This window comes from Panthera leo, chromosome A3, assembly GCF_018350215.1.
Source record: "Panthera leo isolate Ple1 chromosome A3, P.leo_Ple1_pat1.1, whole genome shotgun sequence".
NCBI lineage: Eukaryota > Metazoa > Chordata > Mammalia > Carnivora > Felidae > Panthera > Panthera leo.
In genome coordinates, this window is record NC_056681.1 from 37,759,368 (window position 1) to 37,779,534 (window position 20,167).

At 41.7% G+C, this 20,167-nt stretch overlaps 1 long non-coding RNA gene across 5 annotated transcripts in view; it reads left to right on the top strand.

Moving 5' to 3' along the window:
* Positions 1-20,167, top strand: part of LOC122215818 — a 314,991-nt gene that overhangs the window by 70,730 nt on the left and 224,094 nt on the right. Inside the window, exon 2 of one of the 5 annotated variants that reach the window (XR_006200555.1) lies at positions 16,856-16,927. The exons of the other annotated variants lie outside the window; for them this stretch is intronic. This is a non-coding gene — a long non-coding RNA (uncharacterized LOC122215818). The remainder of the gene's footprint in view (positions 1-16,855; positions 16,928-20,167) is intronic. 5 annotated transcript variants of the gene reach the window in all.

Here is a 20,167-nt window from a genome sequence, read left to right on the forward strand (position 1 = left end):
CCGAGTCCTTCTTCCATGGTCTACTTAGGACCTCTGGTTGTGGTCTACCTTTACAATGCTTTCATGTAAGCATTTGAGAAAGTCATGTGGCGGACAGTTACTGCAAGATACATTTGTCTCCTTTATCTTAGATAGTCTGAAATAATCTACATGACCTACCTGCCCCTTTGTCCCAGAGAAAGTTTTTCTGGAGATGTCCAAACCTGGGAGAGGAGAATCAGACTGAAATCTGTGAGACACCCTAAGTATGTCAGTAATAACCCAAATTAATTTGAGTCTTGTTTTCCCTCCTCTTGGAGCTGGGAGCATATTGGGTGGGAAGGTTAATGCAATACAGTCTTATCTCCTCCAGGCAATTCTGCCGACTTGGAATAGTTTTGCCTCTCTTCCCTAGGAAGGAAATGTGCTCTGCCATAGTGATAAGGAGAATGGTAAAGAGGTCAATCCAGTGAGATTAGGATGCCTACCAACGTCTCCCTTTGCTGCACAGGGTTATTATGAATCTAGGAAGCAAGGGGCTGCAGTTAATTTTAGTTCTGAGTAACTCAGTCTCCAAGGGGTTCTTTTAGGAAATGCAAACAACTCAACAGAACCTTGTTAAAAAGACTTCATTCTGTGCATCCAGGGAAAGAGCCCACATGTGATTTTTGCACAGGAGACAACTTATCGTCAATTCAGGCACAAAGAAAATCAGACATCCTTACTTTCAAGAATCTATTGGAGGGGAGGAAAAAGTTTTCCTTAACCCTCTGAGGGTTCCTGGCTAGGTGTGAAAATTAAACTGACAAAGACAGATTAGCAGAAGAAAAGCATACAAACTTATTTAAGTTTTATGTGACACGAGAACTTAAGTGACAAGATAAAGAAATGAAGACCTGAAGAAACAGTAAAACTGGAGCATTTTTGTGTTAGGTCTGATGAAGAGTAGATAGTCCTATAGAAATAGCATAGCAAACTGAGGGAGATTTAGCAAGGCTGGTCTGTTTAGATTCTTCTTTGTGTCTCTTTGTCTTAGGAGATAAGGATGTTCCTTTCCTCTGGGCATAGGGAGAGCACCTTTCACATGAAGGTTTTATGACCAGTTTCAGGACAGAAGTTGGGATGAAGAGTCACAGTGACCTTCCTGCTTCTGCTATTTTCTCAAACTCCTTCAGCTAAAAATATTCAGTGTGCCAAGGTGCCATATTTTGGGGTAGCATGTCCTGAATCCCATCACTATCATGCCTGGCTCCCAGGCCTTTGTGAAATTAGAATAATTTTGCTCCCTGACTTGGTGAAAAAGAACAGGAATTGGTAACAGCTCCCTCCTAACCAGTAATTCAATGCTGTTATTTTTTTCTTTTCCTTTTCACTGGTTGCAAAGCAAAAATTCCCACAGGCCTTGAATGCTAATGAGGTGCCAAGAAGTGCTGACAGGAACAATGCATAGTGAGAAGAGTTCACATCTAACTTCTGGGCAGACTTTCCTCAAAAAAATATCTAACCGTTTCATAAGAAATAGGAGGAGGAAACTTTTGGATAGAACCTGATTATTGGTCTCTCTCTCTTGCTCTCATACATCCCTACATTTCCTGACCTCCTTTTTTTTAATCTTTCCACTGCTCAAATTGCTGTCTACCTTCCTATTTAAAATCTGTCTTCCTCAGGGGTGCCTGGGTGGCTCAGTTGGTTGGGCATCCGACTTCAGCTCACATCATGATCTCGCCATTCCTGAGTTCAAGCCCCATGTTGGGCTCTGACAGCTCAGAGCCTGGAGCCTGTTTCCCAGATTCTGTGTCTCCCTCTCTCTCTCTCTCTGCCCCTCCCCACTCACACTCTGTCTCTTTCTCAAAAATAAATAAACATTAAAAAAAATTTAAAATCTATCTTCCTCAGCTGCCGTGACCAAACTGTACTTTAGTCAAGAAGATATTTAAGATATTCCGGAAGCACCAACTGTGGGCCTCCGAAAGAATGAAATGTAATATGAATAAGGGAATGGGTGACTAAATGGAAAGATAGATGGGTGAGTGAACCAATGGATAAATGAATGAAGTGAGCTCCACTCTCTGTAGCCAACTCCAACAGAATAAAAGTAATAAACTGCTGTTAATTCTCAGTGTGATGGCATTCCAATGTCACCTTTGATTCAGACTTCTCACAGAATTCTGGTAACCATGATCCGGTCATTCAGTAGGGTGGTAAGCTTTCAGATGATTGGCATCTCAGGAAAGCTCATAATTGCCTTTCCTCCACAGTTTCTCTCTGCCACCAGACTGGGGTGGGGGGGTGGGGTGGGGGGTGGGAAGAGAAGTAATTCCAGAGCAGTGCTGTCCACTAGAAAAATAATGGGGCCACATATGTAATTTTACATTTTCTAAAAGCTACTTTTTAACAAAAGGAAGAATAAACAGTGTGTTATGGGTTGAATTATGTCTTCTCCAAAAAAGGTATATTGGAGTCCTAACCCCAGTACCTCAGAATGTGACTTTATTTGGAGATAGGTTATTTAAAGAGGTTATCAAATTAGAATGAGGTCATTAGAGTGGGCACTGATCCAATATGACAGTTGTCCTTACAAAAATTAGAAGTTTTGACACAGGCATTGAAGGAAGATGACATGAAGGGACCTCAGCGAGAAGTCAGCTGTTTGCAAGTCAAAAGGAAGGCTTGGACAGACCATTCTTCCTTCACAGCCCCCTAAAGGAACCAATGTAGCCAACGCCTTGATCTTGGAATTCTAACCTCTACAACTATGAAACAGTGAATCTTAATTGTTTAAACTGCTCAGTTAGTGGTAGTTTGTTAACAGCAGCTCTAGTAAACTAACACACAGTGACAAGATTTTTAACAATTATATATTTTATTCAACCCCACATGTCAAAAACATTCTTCCTAATTCAGTGTGTATTTGACACTTACATCACCTCTTAATTTGGACTCCCCACACTTCAGGTATTCAGTAAGCATATGTGGCTTGTGGGCTGCATAGTAGACAGCCTGGGTTTAAAATGAGCTGAGTCATGATGGAAGGGATCCTGTTTCCCACTCTCCCAAGCTGAGTGCATATAGACCCACTACCCCAGGGTAGTTGTGAGGTAAGTGGAATTTGGGGACTTTAATTATGAGGCAAGTAGAATTTGGGGACTTTCACTTCATGTCTGAAGATGGTAAATTATAAAAAAAAAATGCGTCTTCCATTTTGTTCTATTAGTGTGGTTATGCTTGTAAAAAGGTGCATGTATTTTAAATCCTGGCAATTCGGTGCATTTCCTACTTGGGTAAATTTGCCAATTCAACATTATTACTTTAATCATACAAATGCAGACTTTACAAGTGATTTACCATAGAAACTGAGAAAAAACCCACCTCCCTCCAACTAAAAATATAACAGTCTCTCTATAAATATGCACAACCATATGACAAACAGTTTCTGGGGCACAGTGCTACATTTTATTTCCTTTAAAGAAATCAATATGGTGGATCTTGAGCACCATTTGCAAGTGTGAATTCTCCATTTGCATGCCTGGTTTGGGCTTGCTGGGCAGTGTCTTCATCCTTGGGTCAGTCTATCATCTGTCACTTTTCAGTTTGTTTACTGATGCTAGACGAAAGGAATGAGGGGAGAAGTCATTTCTGATATTTGTCATTTGCTTTCTTTCTTTATCTTAAAAACAAACACTGACAAATTAATGTGGTTGATTATGTCAAATACTTTCTCCAAGAAAAAGAAACACTAGATGGGATGTGATATTATGACTTACCATAAAAAAAAATATGGTCTTTGTTCCCATTTCTGGCACAGAGCTCCTAAAACCTTTGGAATTTCCTAAATGAGGAGAGCAATAAATGTGTCTTTTGTCATGTTAAAATGGTGACTTTGGGAAAGCACCTAAGGATGGGAGCTGGTTGTCAGTGGAGCCAACCATGTGATTAGAGGGTTGCAACTTTCAGTCCCACCCTGTGACATCTTGGGAAAGGAGAGAGTCTGGAGGTTGAATCAATCACCAGTGGTCAGTGATTTAGCCATCTTGTCTATGTAATGAAGCCAGTATAAAAACCCAAAAGGAGGGGGTTTGGAGACCTTCCAGGGTGGGTAACTGGAACACTTCCACATGCCACTGAACCAGGCCCCAAACTCCACAAGGACAGAAGCTCCTTTGTTTGGGACCTTACCCTTTGTATCTCTTGACCTGGCTAGTTAGTGATTCATTTAATATCCTTTGTAGTAAACTTGTAATCTTGTGAGTAAACCGGTTTCCTGAATTTTGTGAGCTACTCTAGCATGTTAATCAAACCCAAGAAGGTGTTCGTGGGAACCTCTGATTTCTAGCCAGTTTGTCAGAAGTCCAGGTAACAACTGGGACTTGCAGTTGGTATCTGAAGTTAGGGGAGGTGGCAGTCTTGTGGCACTGAGCCCTTACACTGTGGAATCTGACGCTATCTCTGGGTAGATGGGTCAGAATTGAGTTGAATGGGAGGATATACAGCTGGTGTCAGAGAATTGGTTGGTGGTATGGGGACCCCCCCCCACCCCCCGTGTCCACATGCACACACATTGGAATTGACATCAGAATCCTTGTGGGACATCTGGCAAAACTAATGCATAGCAGTGTTCTCCAGTTGTAGTCTAGTGGAGGAAAGGCAGTTGCGTCCCATGTAACTGTGAGAGGAGTATGAGCATTAGAAGACTGTTGAGGAAGGACTGAGACAAGCACTGGTGGGGACCCTGGAGGACTGGCTGTAAGGTTAGGCTTCTGTCTGCCTGCTTTTCCCTAGGGTTCCATCCATGCTTTTTCTTCTTACTCTGTGTCCTCTCTTTGACCAGATTTTGACATTCTAGAACCCTCTCTCCAGTTGCATAGTGGACAGCTTCACAACAGGTCTCTCCAACAGACTGAACTCCAGATGACAACAGCCTCAGCTTTCCCTTCCAAGCTTTCTTTTCTTAGTAATGGGGTCCCATTTACTGTTGCAAAGCCAGGGACCATGAGGGATTCCCTTCTCTCCTCATTGGCCCAAATACCACTTGACTTTGCTTCTCTCCAGTCATTAGCTCTCCACCACACCTCAGCCCAGGCCACCATCCCTTCTCACCAGGATCATGCAGCAGCTTCTTCAGAGGCCTGCTGCTCTGGTTCTCACCCCTTCCAATTTGTTCTTCCAGCTTCAGACAGAGGATTTTCCAAAGAGGCAGGTGTGATTAGGTGTCTTCCTGTTTCCATCCTTCAACAGTGCCTGACCTCAAAGTGTGAACTCTGTGGTCCTTCATGTTGTGGCCTCTACCGAATTCTCTGGTGACAGTGTCCCTTGCCTCTCCCTGTCTGGTTCTATATCAGTGGTTCTTAAAGCGAGGTGCTGGGTGAGCAGCATCAGCATCCCCTAGAGGCTTGTTAGAAACGCAAATTCTAGGGCCCACCCAGGACCTACTGAATCAGAAGCTATGGCCCAGCATCCTGTGTTATAAGAAGGCTTGCTTCCAGGGGATTCTAATTCAACTCAAGTTTAAGAACTGCTGTCAGTATTAAGAACCACTAGTACAGATGCTCATTTGTGTCAAATAGAAAACAAATCAGGACTTAGCAAGGGGAGGCTTTATTCTAAAGGATAATTTCAAGGTAGGGGGAGAAGGGCTGTTGCAGTGGGGAGAAGGTTCTGTCCATAAAATCTGCCAGCATCTCAAGAGTTAAGCAGAAAAGGCCTTTTCTTGTATAGAGAAGAGTGAACAAGGCTAGGAAGAGCTGGGTGTGAGGGACATGGGATGAAGGGCAGGGGCAGGACACGACAATAGATCAGAGGGTGTTTTACCTTGAAGACAGCTATTTTCAGGAGGGGAAGTTTGGAGGGTTGTAATGCCTGAAGTCCCTAAACCTCCCACAAAAGACCACCAGAGTCGTAAGTCAAAGCCAAGCGGCAAGGGTCATTTATTGCAGGTTCGAACCTGGTCCTCTGCGCACTCGTCGCCGGTGACGCAAGAGGCCACGATCAGGGTTGGTATAGCGTTTTTATAGACAGAGACAAATAGCACAGGGGAGGTTCAAATTATGAGGGGCCTGATTAGTTGATTTTAAAGTAAGGACATTTGTTGTTCTCTGATTGGGCGTCCTTTGTCTGTCCTTTGGCGGGAAGGCTTTGTCCGCTACTTGTGGCGGGAGGAAGAAAGGGGGAAGGGGTAGGTGAGGAATGTGCTAAGCAAGCAGGTTTACAGAAGCGAGAAATGCCGGTTAGTTTATGTACAATCACTCATTCCATTACATATCAGACTACATTTAGGAAGTTTTACAGCCCATTCTACTACACAGTGGGTTACAATCAGGAAAGGTCTCACAATGCTCATAGCAAACAGCAAGCAAAACAGACTTCTCAGCAATTGTATTTTTTATCAAAGATCTATAATAAGCAGAAAAGAGAACCTAGCTTTAAACTAAGGCAGGGCTGTCATTTGGATTCAAAGCTGTTCCTTTCAGGGTCTGTGTCTGGCCTGGTCTAGGCAAACAAGGAGGTCATCTTGAGTTTTCTCTAAGTTTTATGGAGGAAGTGCTTCTTTGCAGGAGGCTGTTCTGGAAGACAGAAGTGTGGTGGGGGGGATTGCTTCCCTGTTTTCCAGGAGCTCATTCCTGCTGTGTCCATTCTGAATGTAGCCCTTCTCCCTTGTTCTTCCCACTGCCTGGAGCACACCAACTTGGTTCTCTGCACACACACCTTCTCACCAACCTTAAGCAATCGTTGGGTCCTGGTGTCTTCTTAACCAAACCTTCTCTCCTATGCTGGGCTCTACATATGTCATCTGCACTCCGTATCTCCACTCCTAACACAGTGCCCAGCACCTGCCTGGAGTCCGTGCATACTGAACAAATGAAGGAAAGTAGAGAAGTTTCTTGGAAGGTACGTTAATTTAAGAAGCTCTCTTAGTGCTTGATAATAATCCCTAAAGAACTTTTTTTTCCTTCTCTGCAGTTAGAAGGCAGTCAGAAGTGTCACAGTCCCCCCCTGAGAGCTCTTTGCAACTGCTTCTAAAATGGCTGCCATTTTATTGACCTCAACAGAACTTTCTTTTTCCAAGCTCAGCTGCTTAGTGTTTTGTTTTTTTTTTTTTTTACATTTCTATTGTGCTCTTCTGGGTAGGACAGAGGTGTTAACAGCATTCTAATGTGCTACCAGGCTGCAGATAAGAATTTAACAGCCCGTGGGAGGGCCAATTAGAGTCAATTATAATGTAATTGAACTGCCTTGTATTCCTTGTCTGTATAGAACTTCTTTCTGGAAAGAAGATTATGCTTCTCTTTACACCATGATTGGGGCAAATCTCCCCGACACGGATTCACAGGAAATGGTTCTGACTCTAGATCCTGAAGTAGAGATTTTTCATGGAGACTAAAATGTCCTGGAAGATCACAGGGCCAGAGAAGCTCAGCTCAGCTCTGTTATTTGGAAAAGGCAAGGGAAATGCTGACTTTCCTCATTTTTCCCCTTTTCTTTCTTTTTAAGATAAGAGTGCTGCTTAATTCTTACAAAGAATTAGGGCATAGATGAAATAACAGTCAGTCTCTGGGAAGTTAGGACACTCAACCTGTTGAAAAAGGCAGAAAGGAGAAAGCATGAGAGTCACATTTTCTCCAGTTTCTCCACTGTTGGCTGTTGGAAGTGGTGCCACCGTGGGAGGACTGACACTGTCCTTCCCCACCAGCCTTCCTCTGGAAGCAGGCCTTTGGACTATTGGGGAGGGGAGCCACTGGTTCCATGAATTGTCCTTTCTCACTGCACCCAGCCACCATCACATTCCAGCTCTGGGATGTAACCAGTATGGATTTCAAAGGTGCAGGTCCAAGACTGGGTACGTAGTTTCCCTACTGGCAGTGACTTCTTATCAGATCTCCTTCCTTCATTCTCAACTCTTTCTGCTTCTTTCTCCTCTTCCCTGGTGTTATATGCCCTAATAGAATAAAGTAACACACACCTTAGCCTCACTCTCAGCCTTCTGATAAACCTGGGGTAACACTGATTACATTTGTGAAAATGAGAAAAGGAATCAGGTTTTGATTGATTTGCATGTTTTCCCATTTTCTAGGAAACCGTTTAATGGCCTGAGAGCCCAGGTCATGGCGGAGGGCTTCCAAAATGACAGGAAGAAAGTTACATCATGGTCCCAGACGTAATGCTTTTTAAATACTCACCAGTTCCCTTGACTAGTGACAAGTCTGCTGCGTTCATGTCTTCTAGAATATAAGAGGAAACAGCTTATGTGACAGACTCAGTCTCCCTTTTAAGGACTTTGATTAAATCAGGCTCAACTGATTAATTGAGGCCCATCCTAGAAAACTTCTCTTTACTCAGAATCAGTTGGCTTGTAAGCTTATTTGTATCTGCAGAATCACTTCACCTTTGCAATATTCTGTTGGCTAGAGTCAAGGTATGGATTCTACCCACACTCAAGGGGAAATTATACGAAGGCAGGGGTACCAGAAGGTGGTTGTCATTGGGGATTATCCTAGGGTCTGTCCCTCATATGAGGCAGTCCAAGGCAGAGGCCTGAAAACAAGATTAGGTCACAGAAGGACACTGGTAAAGATGATATCCCAGTGGGACAAAGGCCTGTCCTTTTCTCTGTTTCCTGGCTTCTAAAAGACCCATGATTTTTGCATGAGTCAATCAGCAGAGAGAGAGAGACTCAGTAATGATGATTATTAATAAAAATTACTCAAAATTTGGATATAATTTGAAAGGCTTGCTTTTTCAGTGTCATACAGAGGCACAGGCCCATCCAGGGGTTAGGCAAATGCATATTCTTTAACCTGCAGTTTGCTACTGATAAGAGGTCCCAGACTCAGTGAAGCTACATGCTGTCTCACAAATATTTTTCAGTAGAAATGCAAATTATTTCCATTCAGTGGAACAGATCACCTCAAAGGTGATGGCTTATCACCCCGTTGGACATTCACCTTTTTTGTGTCTATGCCAGGTAGCCTATCCTAACCCGCCTTTATTAACTGGGGTATTAATACCTATCTTTTCAAATGCTCTTTGGGTTGGTTTTAACACCTTACTGTTTCTCTCAGTAATTAATGACTTGAATAAATCTTCAATGTGTATTCATTTTATATTTGCCTAAGCATTATTCTGTCATCTTTTGAAAACTAAACTTTAACAATGGATGGACTTTTTCATCAGTCAGGCAGCAGAATGGAGTTTATTTAATTCTGACAAATAAAGAAAAGTGAATTTTTTTAGCCCAATAATATGTGGTACAATTCACAGCCCTGGTAATTCTCTCAAATTCTAAGAATAAATAAACTTCCTTGCCATGCTCTTTGGGGAAAGAGAGGGAATAAATCCATCAGTAGCCACCTAACTTTCTGTGCACTTATAGAAACCTGATCTGTGGTCTGCTGATTTGAAAGCACAGTATTTAACTACCAGGTGTGGATGGTGGTGGTAGCAGTGATGAGACACTGGGACCGGAGTCCAAGATCCATTGTGAAGGCAAACCGTATAGGTCAGAGCCTCTGTCACAAAAGCTCTGCTTCGAGGTGTCTTGGATTGGGCACTCATAGATATGATGAATTCCAACAAAACTCTGTGTGGCATAAGATATTTCACATGGAACTTATGGGAAGAAGTGTTGTTTCGGGCTGAGCCCTTCCTAGGCTTCTTAGCACACACTGGTGCCCCACCCTAAAATTTTCGCCATAACTCAGGGTTCAGCTACTACAGGTATTGTTTGTTAAGAGTACTGAGTTGCTCCCAGGCTTCTTTTCAAGAGAATAGGCTCAGTTGAGAGGAGCTGCTTTGCCCAGAAATGCTTGGAGGTTTTGTCCCTTAACCCAGCATGGGGACAGCCCAGAGCCAATGACTGGCTGATATCAGGGCACAAAACTGGTTCCCCTTGCCTCAGTGGGGGACAGGTAACTCTGGTGCCATTTTTGCTCCAGACTCCTAGTGGTATCAGGCTGAGGCCAGACACCCACTGACATCACATCCTTCCTTGGCTCCTTCTCTGACCCTATCCTGCATCCCTCTCTAGCTAGCCTTTTTATGTAAGCTTACCTGCACTAAGTCACTTGCACAAGAATCCTCATCTTGGGATCTGCATTCAAGCAATCCAACCTAAAACTTTCTGAGCCTGTTTTCCTACTGTGAGTCATCCCTGAATGTTGCCGAGGTGCCAAAGACTGTGCAGCCTCTCAAATACTCTCCCTGGTAGTGATGCTTCCGTTCCCCACTGAGAATGGGAAATGATGCATTCCACAGAACTGAATTTCTACCGCTTTAATCCCTGAAAATATTTAATCAATAGAGGTTTGTAGAAAATAATTTTGTGACATGAGTAAAATGGGGAATTTCCTGGACTAAAAAGTCAGAGAACCTCACTTTTCAGCCAGGCTCCACATCTGACTTGCTGTGTAGATGATGCAAGGTCATCCACGGGAGGTGCATTTTCATTACTGATAAAGTGGGGGATCATCCAACTGCCCTGATCACTTTGCAGATTACCATTAGGGACCAATGGGTGATAAACGTGAAAGCATTTTAGAAACTGTCAAATGGGTTTATTATTCCAGAGTCTCTTGTGTCCAAGAGAAAATTGCAATCGACTTAAGCAAAAAGGTGACTTGTAAAAGCTCATCTCTCTAGGATGCTCACAGCATGAGGCAGGAGTTAGATTTAGGAGCTCAGTCATCACTGAGCTTTCCTCTAATTTCTTGGCAATTCTTACTTCTTTTTAGCTTTGTTCTAAGAAAGGCTCTCTGCATGTGGAAGAGAGTTGGCTTTAGTGAGCACACCTCCATTCCTACCACCTACCAGGGCTCAGGGCTTCGTTAGAGCTTAAGATCCAGGGGAAAGGGACAGTTTTCTGTATAACTCTGGGAAAAAATCATGGGGAAAACTAAAGAAGCAGGCTTGGGAACATGCCCATCCCTGAACCAGTTGCTGTGGCCTATGGAAGGAAATACACTATTTGTACAGAAATGGGTTTAGGACTTTTTTTCTAAGGGTCATGGAGTTCAGCTCCACCAGAACCATATGGAACAAATAGAAATGCTGTGGAATGTAGAAGTGATAATTTTCCCAAAAAGACAGATAGCAGATTGACAACCATATGTACAGTACAGTATTGTGCAAGTTGGAAGGTATACTAATTATCAAGCAGAATATATTAAACCTTTATTGATATCTCAAGACCATTGATACCTAATTAGTCCTTCTGGCATATTACACGATTGTGATACTTCATATGGTGAGTAGGGTTGTTAATATCTACAGCAAATAGCCCCAGACTCTTAAAATATTGTTGAATACTTTTATCTGTATTTTTAAGGAGTTTTCCTATTTTCTTCTTATCTGTTATTGAAGTTTTAATATACTTGCTTCAAATGTCTCCTCCATCCAATCAATTATGGGTCAGAATTTCAGAAAACCACATTAAAAGAGAACTTTATCTAAAATAAGAGGATGTAAGTTTTGAGAGAGGCTCTCTCCTTTAAGACAAGTCCGTGGACATTGTGGTATCTTATTTCCTTGTTTAGAAGCATCCTGTTCTTAGCTGCTGTGAATTGAGACTTCGGTCTTAGGGACCAAAATAGCACTTTCTACCTCAAAATATAGTGAATGTTAAGGAATTTAGATTGGGTATCTAGAGTTTAGGGGTTCTGTTCCGCTGATACGGGATCAGGTAAATTAGGACAGGTTTTGAGTTCAGAATGAAAAACTTTGATTATATTTATGGTTATTCTACTTGCTGGTTAATCAGGTTAGTTCAGTATTTATTATTAAAGCACTTTTTTAACGCAAGGCACAAGGATAGATGATACCGATATAATAGGGGCTCTAGCAAATAACTTTTCAGTTGCCTGTTGCTATGTAGCCATTCACCCTAAAACTTAGTGGTTAAAAGCAACAATCGTTTTATCTCCTTGTGATTCTATAATCTGGGCTTGGGTTGGTGGTTCAATTGCTGGTCTCACTCGGAATTTCTCATGAGACTGCATTTGTTTAGAGGTTACATTGGGGCTGCAAGATCCAGAGGACTTCACTCATATATCTGGTTAATGCTCTTCTTCATGGTCTCTCTTTTCACATAGTCTCATGTAGTAGACTAGCTCAAGCTTTACTGCAGCCTGGCAACTGGTTCAAAGAGTGAGTACACCATGAAGCAGGACCATATCTGCTTGCATCATGCTTGCTAATGTCTTGCTGGTCATGGCTAGTCACATGGCCAAGTCCATACTCAATGCTGGAAGAGAATACACAAGAGCGAAAACACCAAGAGGGGAGTTGTGCTGAATGCTATCAAAGTAACAGTCTACCATAATTGCTTGCAAGTCAGTCAGTGAATTTCAAAGTGTATTCTTTGGAATAACTAGAACTCCAAACAACCCTTCGGGGTGAAGTAGGTAAGCCTCACTTTAACAGAATTTTACTCACAAATATTGGACATTAACAGTTAAGATTTCCATTGAGGAAAGTGTTCTGCTGCTAAGAGTATATATATTTTAAAGTCATTGGACTATATAATCTCTTCCAAGTTAAACATTTTATGATTTTATGACTCCAGGAGTTCTTGGGCCACTTAGTTGATCTGTCCTTGGATGATAGCACATATTCTTATCTACTCCACTGGATACCTGCCAAGATGGATACAATAATGTCTCCACATCGCTTAGAGGTCTTCAGCAGACACAATGAATGCATCCACTGAATTTCAATTCCCTTTCTGCATCACATCCTGCATAGGAAATACCTCCTCCATTTAGAACACTGATATCTATAATCATGAGTACTTATGAATTTAAAGACAGGTGTTAACATTAAATAAATCAGTAGTGTGAACATATATTCTTTTCAAATGTGCTATCCTGTGTATGTGACAATGGTATTACTGTCCCCCTGTCAGTAACACATGCTTTTATTTCTAAAATTTCACGTTATTTAGCAAATAATGACTACAACATGTATTAATTATTGAACACATATCATATTCCAGGCATCGTGCTAGCACTTTTCATCTCATCCCTTTAATCTTTACAAAACCTTTACAAAATTAATATTATGATTCCCACTGAATGGACAAAGGATAATGAGGCTTGGTAACTTATCGAAACCTACATAGGTGAGTTAGTGACAGAGCTGGGACAGAGCATGGCCAGAACCTTCAGGCCATGAAACCAGTTCTGCAATCCTCCCATATCTCACTGATTCCTCTTGTGATCAAGGGCCTAATCTAAGATCTAGGGTTTCGGTACACAGAAAACAATGCACTGGTCTGGACAGAGCTAGACTCTTTAGCTATAGCCAACTGCATGGGTTCTCAACCTTGGTTGCTAATTGAAATAAGCCAGGGAGCTTTTAACAAATGCTGATGCCTGGGTCTCGCCTTCTCTATTCCTGATTGAAATGGGTTTTGGTGAAGCCTGGGCGTTGGGCTTTTTAAAAGCTTCCTGGGTAGTTTTCACTATGCAGCCAAGATAGAGAACCACTAACTTAGAGGGACCACCTGCATGTCGGTGTCTCCAGGAGCCACTTGCAGGACCCTGGCTGTTCTAAGTCAATGTGGATGATAGTCTGTGGAATGCTCTTAAAAACAGTCCTTAAAAACTTCTAATCATGTTTCAAAAGCCAAACCCAGTGAACAGAAGGAAATAACCAAGGGAAAGAAAAAACATGCAAATGCTCAGACCAACATTATAGAAACATCCAGGCTCATGATCATTAACTGCGTCTCAGGGTCTCCTGATACATCCCCCCGCCCCCCTCTGCACCACATCCTGCCAGCTGATACCTGAAGAATTCTCACTTCTTAATTCTTAGCCTCTACTGCCTGCCCCAGTCCTTCTTGGGCCTCTCGGCTTTAGAAGAGATGTTCCAATCACACCAGTCTCTGGGGATCCACTCCACTGGCAGGTGATTAGGGAGGAGGGGATGATGCTGGTTTTTCAGGCTCACCCTTTTTTTCTGCTGCTCCGATCAGAGACGAGTTTAGCGAGAGTGTGCGTGGACTGCAGTGCTGGTAGCACCAATGAGGTTCATGTGTAGCTTCTCTTCTCTGAGGGTTAGTTTATTAGGACAAGGGCAATTTACTGTCATCTAGTTAGATTTTAGGGGACATGAAGAAGACCCAGAAAACCCCTGATAAATGGAAAACCACTGCAAGGAAAAATAACATATATATATCAAACATCAGACTCAAATGAATTTAAATCCTACTAAGTTCCACCTTGTTTATTAAAACCTATTGTGACTTTTTAAAAGAGTTAAGACAATAGATTAGCGCTCAACGGGGATACTCATTTCATCTCACTAATTAGGAGCTTCCGAGAACTGTGTTTCCCACTGTGTAATTATGTCGGCATCAGCATCATCATCCTTGTCTTAATAGCTAACAGTTATAGAGAACTTTACATTTCCTGGACACTCTTCAAACAATATTAAACAGACACGATCATTTATATATTTTATGTGTCACAACTACCAATGAAAATGAGGACAGTTACTATAACAGTCCCCACTTTTACAGATCAGAAAATGGATTAAATTAATCAGTTTTATTTTAATTAATCAAATTAATGTTTATAAAATGTACAATGGAATGTGTGATTAAAAAATAATCATCTCTATTGTGCATCTTAGGTTGGAAAGATCATCCTGGGTCCCTCAGCTAATAAGTAATAAGCATTTCATTTAAGTCTAAGCTTTTCTAACTTTTTTAAGTTCTTGCATTTAATTAGTCTGGTATACTACCTGTTCTATATACATAGAAACATTAATTGATTTCATTTACTGAATGGTACTCTGTTACTAAGTTGGGGAAGGAGGGGGGGATATTTGTAATGACCTCAAGGAGTCTAGCTCTGAGGTCTAGGCCCTTAACCTGTCCACATGACCGCTTGTGGAAGGCAAAGATGTTACACTAGTTATCAACAGGTGATTTATGATTTCTTTGCACTTATCACACTCAAGAATCTTAGGACAGAGAAAGATCATTGCTAAGATTTCAAAAAGACCATCTAGAGAAAGTATCTTCTTTAAACATACACATGCGACGTGTAAACCTATGGACGAAGGAGAAGTAATCAATGATGTACACCAAAATGTGGACAGAGGTCATTTGGGGTGGTGGAATTATGGATGGCTGTTATTTCTTCTGTGTGCTGTTTTAAATTTTAAAAAATACTAGTGAAATCTAATATTACATATTTCTATATTATATATTGTTGTGTAATATAATGATGATTATTTTATGTAATATATACAGTATGCATTGCTCTTGTTTATTGGAAAATACAAAGGCAGCTTACAAGGGTTTCAGTCTAGTATAAACTTCCCATGTCCTAATTCTAGAAAAGTAAGACATCAAGCTTAGAGAGCTGTAGAAGGAGGAGCTGGACAGGAAGAGAAACTTCTGAATATCTCCCCTCCTTTCTACATGTAGGCCTTTGCAGTTACAGGGATTGAACATTTTAATTACTATTATGATTTAAAGTGATGAGGAATTTTGATGATATAATTGTGACCAGACACGTCATGGGGCTTGCTAAGTTTGTTATACAGGGGCAAGGGAAGAACTACCATAGAACAGATGGGGGTGGGTGGGAACTATATGATAAATTTAAGATATTTTGCCTTGGCTTTAGGTTTAATGAATGTAACCTAACTTTGGTATCTTTTTAAGAGCCTGCAAAAAGGTTTTTCCTTCTTTTCTACAATTTCTTGATATGGGACTAATATTTCATCTGATTTTGGCACTATTTTGAAATAGGCCTTGATGAGACTCAGATTTACTGTTATATATTTAAAAGTGTGATAGGGAGGGTAGAAAAGCCACTCGCCTTTGTTGCCACCAAAAGGGCTCTTCATGTAGAGGGTAATATTTGAACATGGCCTTGAAGGATGAACAGACAGGTAGTATATCAGACTAGTTAAATGCAAGAACTTAAAAAAGTTAGAAAAGCTTAGACTTAAATGAAATGCTTATTACTTATTAGCTGAGGGACCCAGGATGATCTTTCCAACCTAAGATGCACAATAGAGATGATTATTTTTTAATCACACATTCCATTGTTCATTTTATAAACATTAATTTGATTATGTATAATGACATATAATATTACTGGTTATATATTTACAATAATAATACAGGTGCCTCTCTCAGGATTTAAGAGTATTAAAAGCTATAACTCACAGTAATGTTCCAAGCACAGGGCCCGTCTCTTAGTAAGTGTTCAAGAAGTATCAGCTACCGCCATCACCAGAAATTGGCCCAATTATAAAGTAGGGGAGTGAGCAGGCAGAGGGAGAGCATGTGGAGGTGTGTTTATAACACTCTGATCATGGCACAGAGAATGAGAAAGCCTCTTTGAGATGGTCTGGGAAGTGGAAGTGAAAACCAATTAATGGAAATGGGAATGTCAGAGCTGAGGGCAGAACTTTGGTGTCTCAATCTAGGTCTGCACAACTTCTTCCTTGGTTTCATTTGCATTCCTCCATCTCTGGAATGACGCCCCCGACAGCACATTATACAGCTTTCCAGAACAGGTCAGAGACGGCACAGGGAAATGGAACGGCCCTGCCAGCAAGTAATGATGGTCCCCATGCAGCCTTTTACATGGGAATTAATCTTTTATTAAGAGAGAAAATTATGCCCCAGTGCTTCGGGGGCTCTTTGCTCACAGTTGCATGTGCCACGGGAAGCACTAGCTCCTCTCCAGGGTCTCAGTCAAGGGCAATCTTCTAATAACAATTCTTTTGGAAGCTGAGACACTCCAGGGGCTAGTATGGATTTTTGTTTTTGCTTTTGTTTTTCTTTTCTGGTCTTGTGTGAATGAGGAATTTGAGCACAAAATATACTGTTGGCAGCTTACGAAATCCCTCTTTTATGCAGGCTACTGGAAGAAACTCAAAGTTTGGGTGATGCTGTAAAGCAGACGAGCAACCAAGGATTTTGGGACTTGAGGTATGCTCATGCTCCTTTGAGAAATTGGAGCTGTGTGTGTAGCTCAGGAGAGAAAGGGCACCTTAGCCTTCAGTGGAGATGCTAGGGAAGGAGATGCATTGATCAACGTGTCCAGCATGCATGAGCTGAGGGCCTATTGTGTGCCTGGATTCTGCCCTGGCAGCTCTCATAATCTGGTGGAGGTGAGAAGTCTCCCACATAAGAACCTCAAACAGAGCCAGGGTGTTTCTTGAGCTGAGTGAGAGGCAAGGGCAGGCAGGAAGTGATCTCCAGGGTGTGATGATGGGGCAGGCTGGACGCGCACAGGTCTGCCTGAAAGGCGGGGTGCTGACATGGCATGGAGAGAGGCGTGAGGAGGGTGATCCAGGACAAGGGAGCAGCCTTGACTAGGGTGAGGTAGCAAGACATAGCCCGGTGGGTTTTGTGGCTGCTGAGTATCTCTGTCTAAGGCATGCAGAGCTCACAAGTGGGAACAGGGTTTCTGGCACTCCTGGGGATGCTAACTATAAAATTGGGAAAAATTAGAAGTTGGCTTTAATGCCTTTTTGGAAACTAAATACTGCACACATGTGAAGTCAGGACTGTGTAGGGGTTGAGAGCACTAGGTTAGGAGATTAATAGAGGCTCAATAACCCACACTGTCATTTCTTAGCTGGCTCACCCTGGGCATGTTTCTCTGTACAAAAAGGCTGATAAATAGCTTTCTTGCAGGAGGAGAGAATTCTGTAAGATAGTCCCTGTAAATACATTGTACATTATCTGGGCACATGGTAAATGTGCAATAATTTTGACTACTGTATTATTATTACCTGGCTAGTTCTCCTGACATCCTGAAAGTAAAGTAACAAAATCATAAAAACGTAGCTAATATATAAGCATTAAAAATTTTGTTCCTTCCCTAACTGGTTTCCAGTTCATAAACCATACATGTGAATTTTGTAGAGATTTGGAACCTGGGAAAGGAGAAGCATAGGGTTTTTTTTTGTAGAATTTGGAAAGAAAGGGTCCTGTAGGCCCAACAGAGTCACCGTGTTGGGTTCTGAGGCTGAGAACTGTACACAAATGAGGACATCGAGAGAGAATGGATTTTTAGCACGACAGAAGGTAAAACTTCTCAAAATCAGGGCTGTTTCTTAAAAAGGAAGAAAGGGAGATGGGGATAGAAGGAAGGGAAAAGGATAAAGAGGGGTGATGGAAAGGAGAGAAAGAAGGAGGGAAAAGAAAATGGTGAAGGAAGGAAAGAGGAAGGGAGGTGGAAGAGGTAAGAGGAGGGAGGGAATGAGGAAAGAGAGTGGGGTTGGAGGGAGGGAGTAAGGAAGAAAAGAAGGAAGGGAGGAGGGAGAGAGGAGAGAGTGAGGGAAAGAAAGAAGAGAGGAGGGAAGGAGGCACAGAAGAAAGAAGGAAGAAAGAAAGAGAGGCAGGGAAGGGAGGGAAGAGAGAGGGAAGGAAGGAAGGAAGGAAGGAAGGAAGGAAGGAAGGAAGGAAGAAGAAAAGCAAGGAGATAAGCAGTCATGGCTTTGCAGGGCAGTGAGATGTGAACAAAGACCCCATCTGCCTCCCTGCTTGAAGTGTCCAAGCTGAGAATAAACACCCATCAGATATTCCTGCATAGATGGCGACTTGAACTAAATGGCCTTTAAAGTTTCTATCAAGGCAATCTTTTTATGAAACTTAGGATTTTAAATAATGTGGCTGCTAGAGAGTTCAGATATGTAAAATGGATCGTCCCTTTGTTGTTTTTGTTTTCTTGCAGTTATTCCTTCAAGTCCCAAAGGGCAAAACGAAAATGTTTTCCAGAGTTGTTATATGCACAATATTTAAGGCATCACGGCTGCATATCCAAGGCTGACAGATACATTCTTTCCTTCTCTTAAGTTCTTATAAACACATGACATTTCTGATCTGATCCCTCTGGAGTCCAGCCCTTGCTGAACATTCACAGTTTCTTTATCAAAAATAGCAACCAAATGAAATTTTTCACTTAGTGCAACTTAGTGCTGCAACATTAGCCATGAACACTTATTTTCTTAGTGGAATAAAAAAAATGCCCCTTGTCCTTGGGAATCTAGACCTTTCTAGCGTGTGTGACTAATGTGATGCCTCTTTTCTACACAGTTTGATTTTTTTTTTTTTCCATTTAAAAGACCAGTTTTAATTCCCACTTAGGTTTTAGGTCTTGCATGTCCTATTAATTTGGCTGTAGAAATTTATTATTATTACACTTGGAACACTTGTTACATTATTGCCTTTGATTGAACTTGCATTTGCCAACTTACTCCAGAATTCAAGGACAGCATGTGCTCTTGATGCTCTCAGATGGGTTTATTCAGAGAAGCACGGCTTAGATCTCTGTCTGGACTTGGAGGTGGAACACCAGGCATGTTGAGATTCTGCGGCTGACTATGCGGATTTGGGAATACTTATGAGCACTGACACTTATTGTCATTTTATAGATCTGGGATGGTGTTTTATTTATTCCTGGATCCTTATGGCTAAGGTTTATGTAAGCCACCACCTCCCTGGCTTTGTAGTGGCTCTATATTGTGAGTAGAAAGGCTTTCCATAGGCATGGTCTATTCTGTTATCAATCAGCACATCTCACAAGTGTTTCTTTTCTTTTTTTTCTTTAAAAATATTATACAGTGGAAAATAATAAATGTTGTAGAACTTTATTTAGAGATATTTGTTCATGTAGAAAAAAAACCCAAAACACATCACAGAAGAGCTTTTCTGCACAAAAGGAACGCATGCCTGAGTTTGCTCCTGAGTTATGAAAATTGATGAGGTGAAGAATTTCCACTAGATTTTTATTTAAGGGAAATACAAGGTGGCTAATTTCAAACAAATAAAAAAGAATGTTGTTGCTTTATGAACCTTGCAAATGGGCAAATGACCTTTAATATGAGGAATGACTTTGCCATGCTAGTTTAAAGGCAGAACCAAAAGCGTTGCTGGACCTTTCTGGAAGAACATGTTGCAGGTGTGGCAGGATTTTGAGGAGGTGGCAAATCAGCCAGGTACTCATTCCATAAAACGAGGGTTGAGGTTTCATCAGAGCAGAATTTTATAGGAGAAGGCTGCAGACATCCCCAAGTCGGGTTGCTTTATTTTTAGAGAAAAAGAAATGGAGTCCCAGACAGGGGTAAAGCTTGTGAAGCTCATTGGCAGAGCATGACCTAGAACCTTGGCCTCCTGAGCTTTGGGTTAGCAACCAACCCGCCCACCATATGTAGGAGAAAT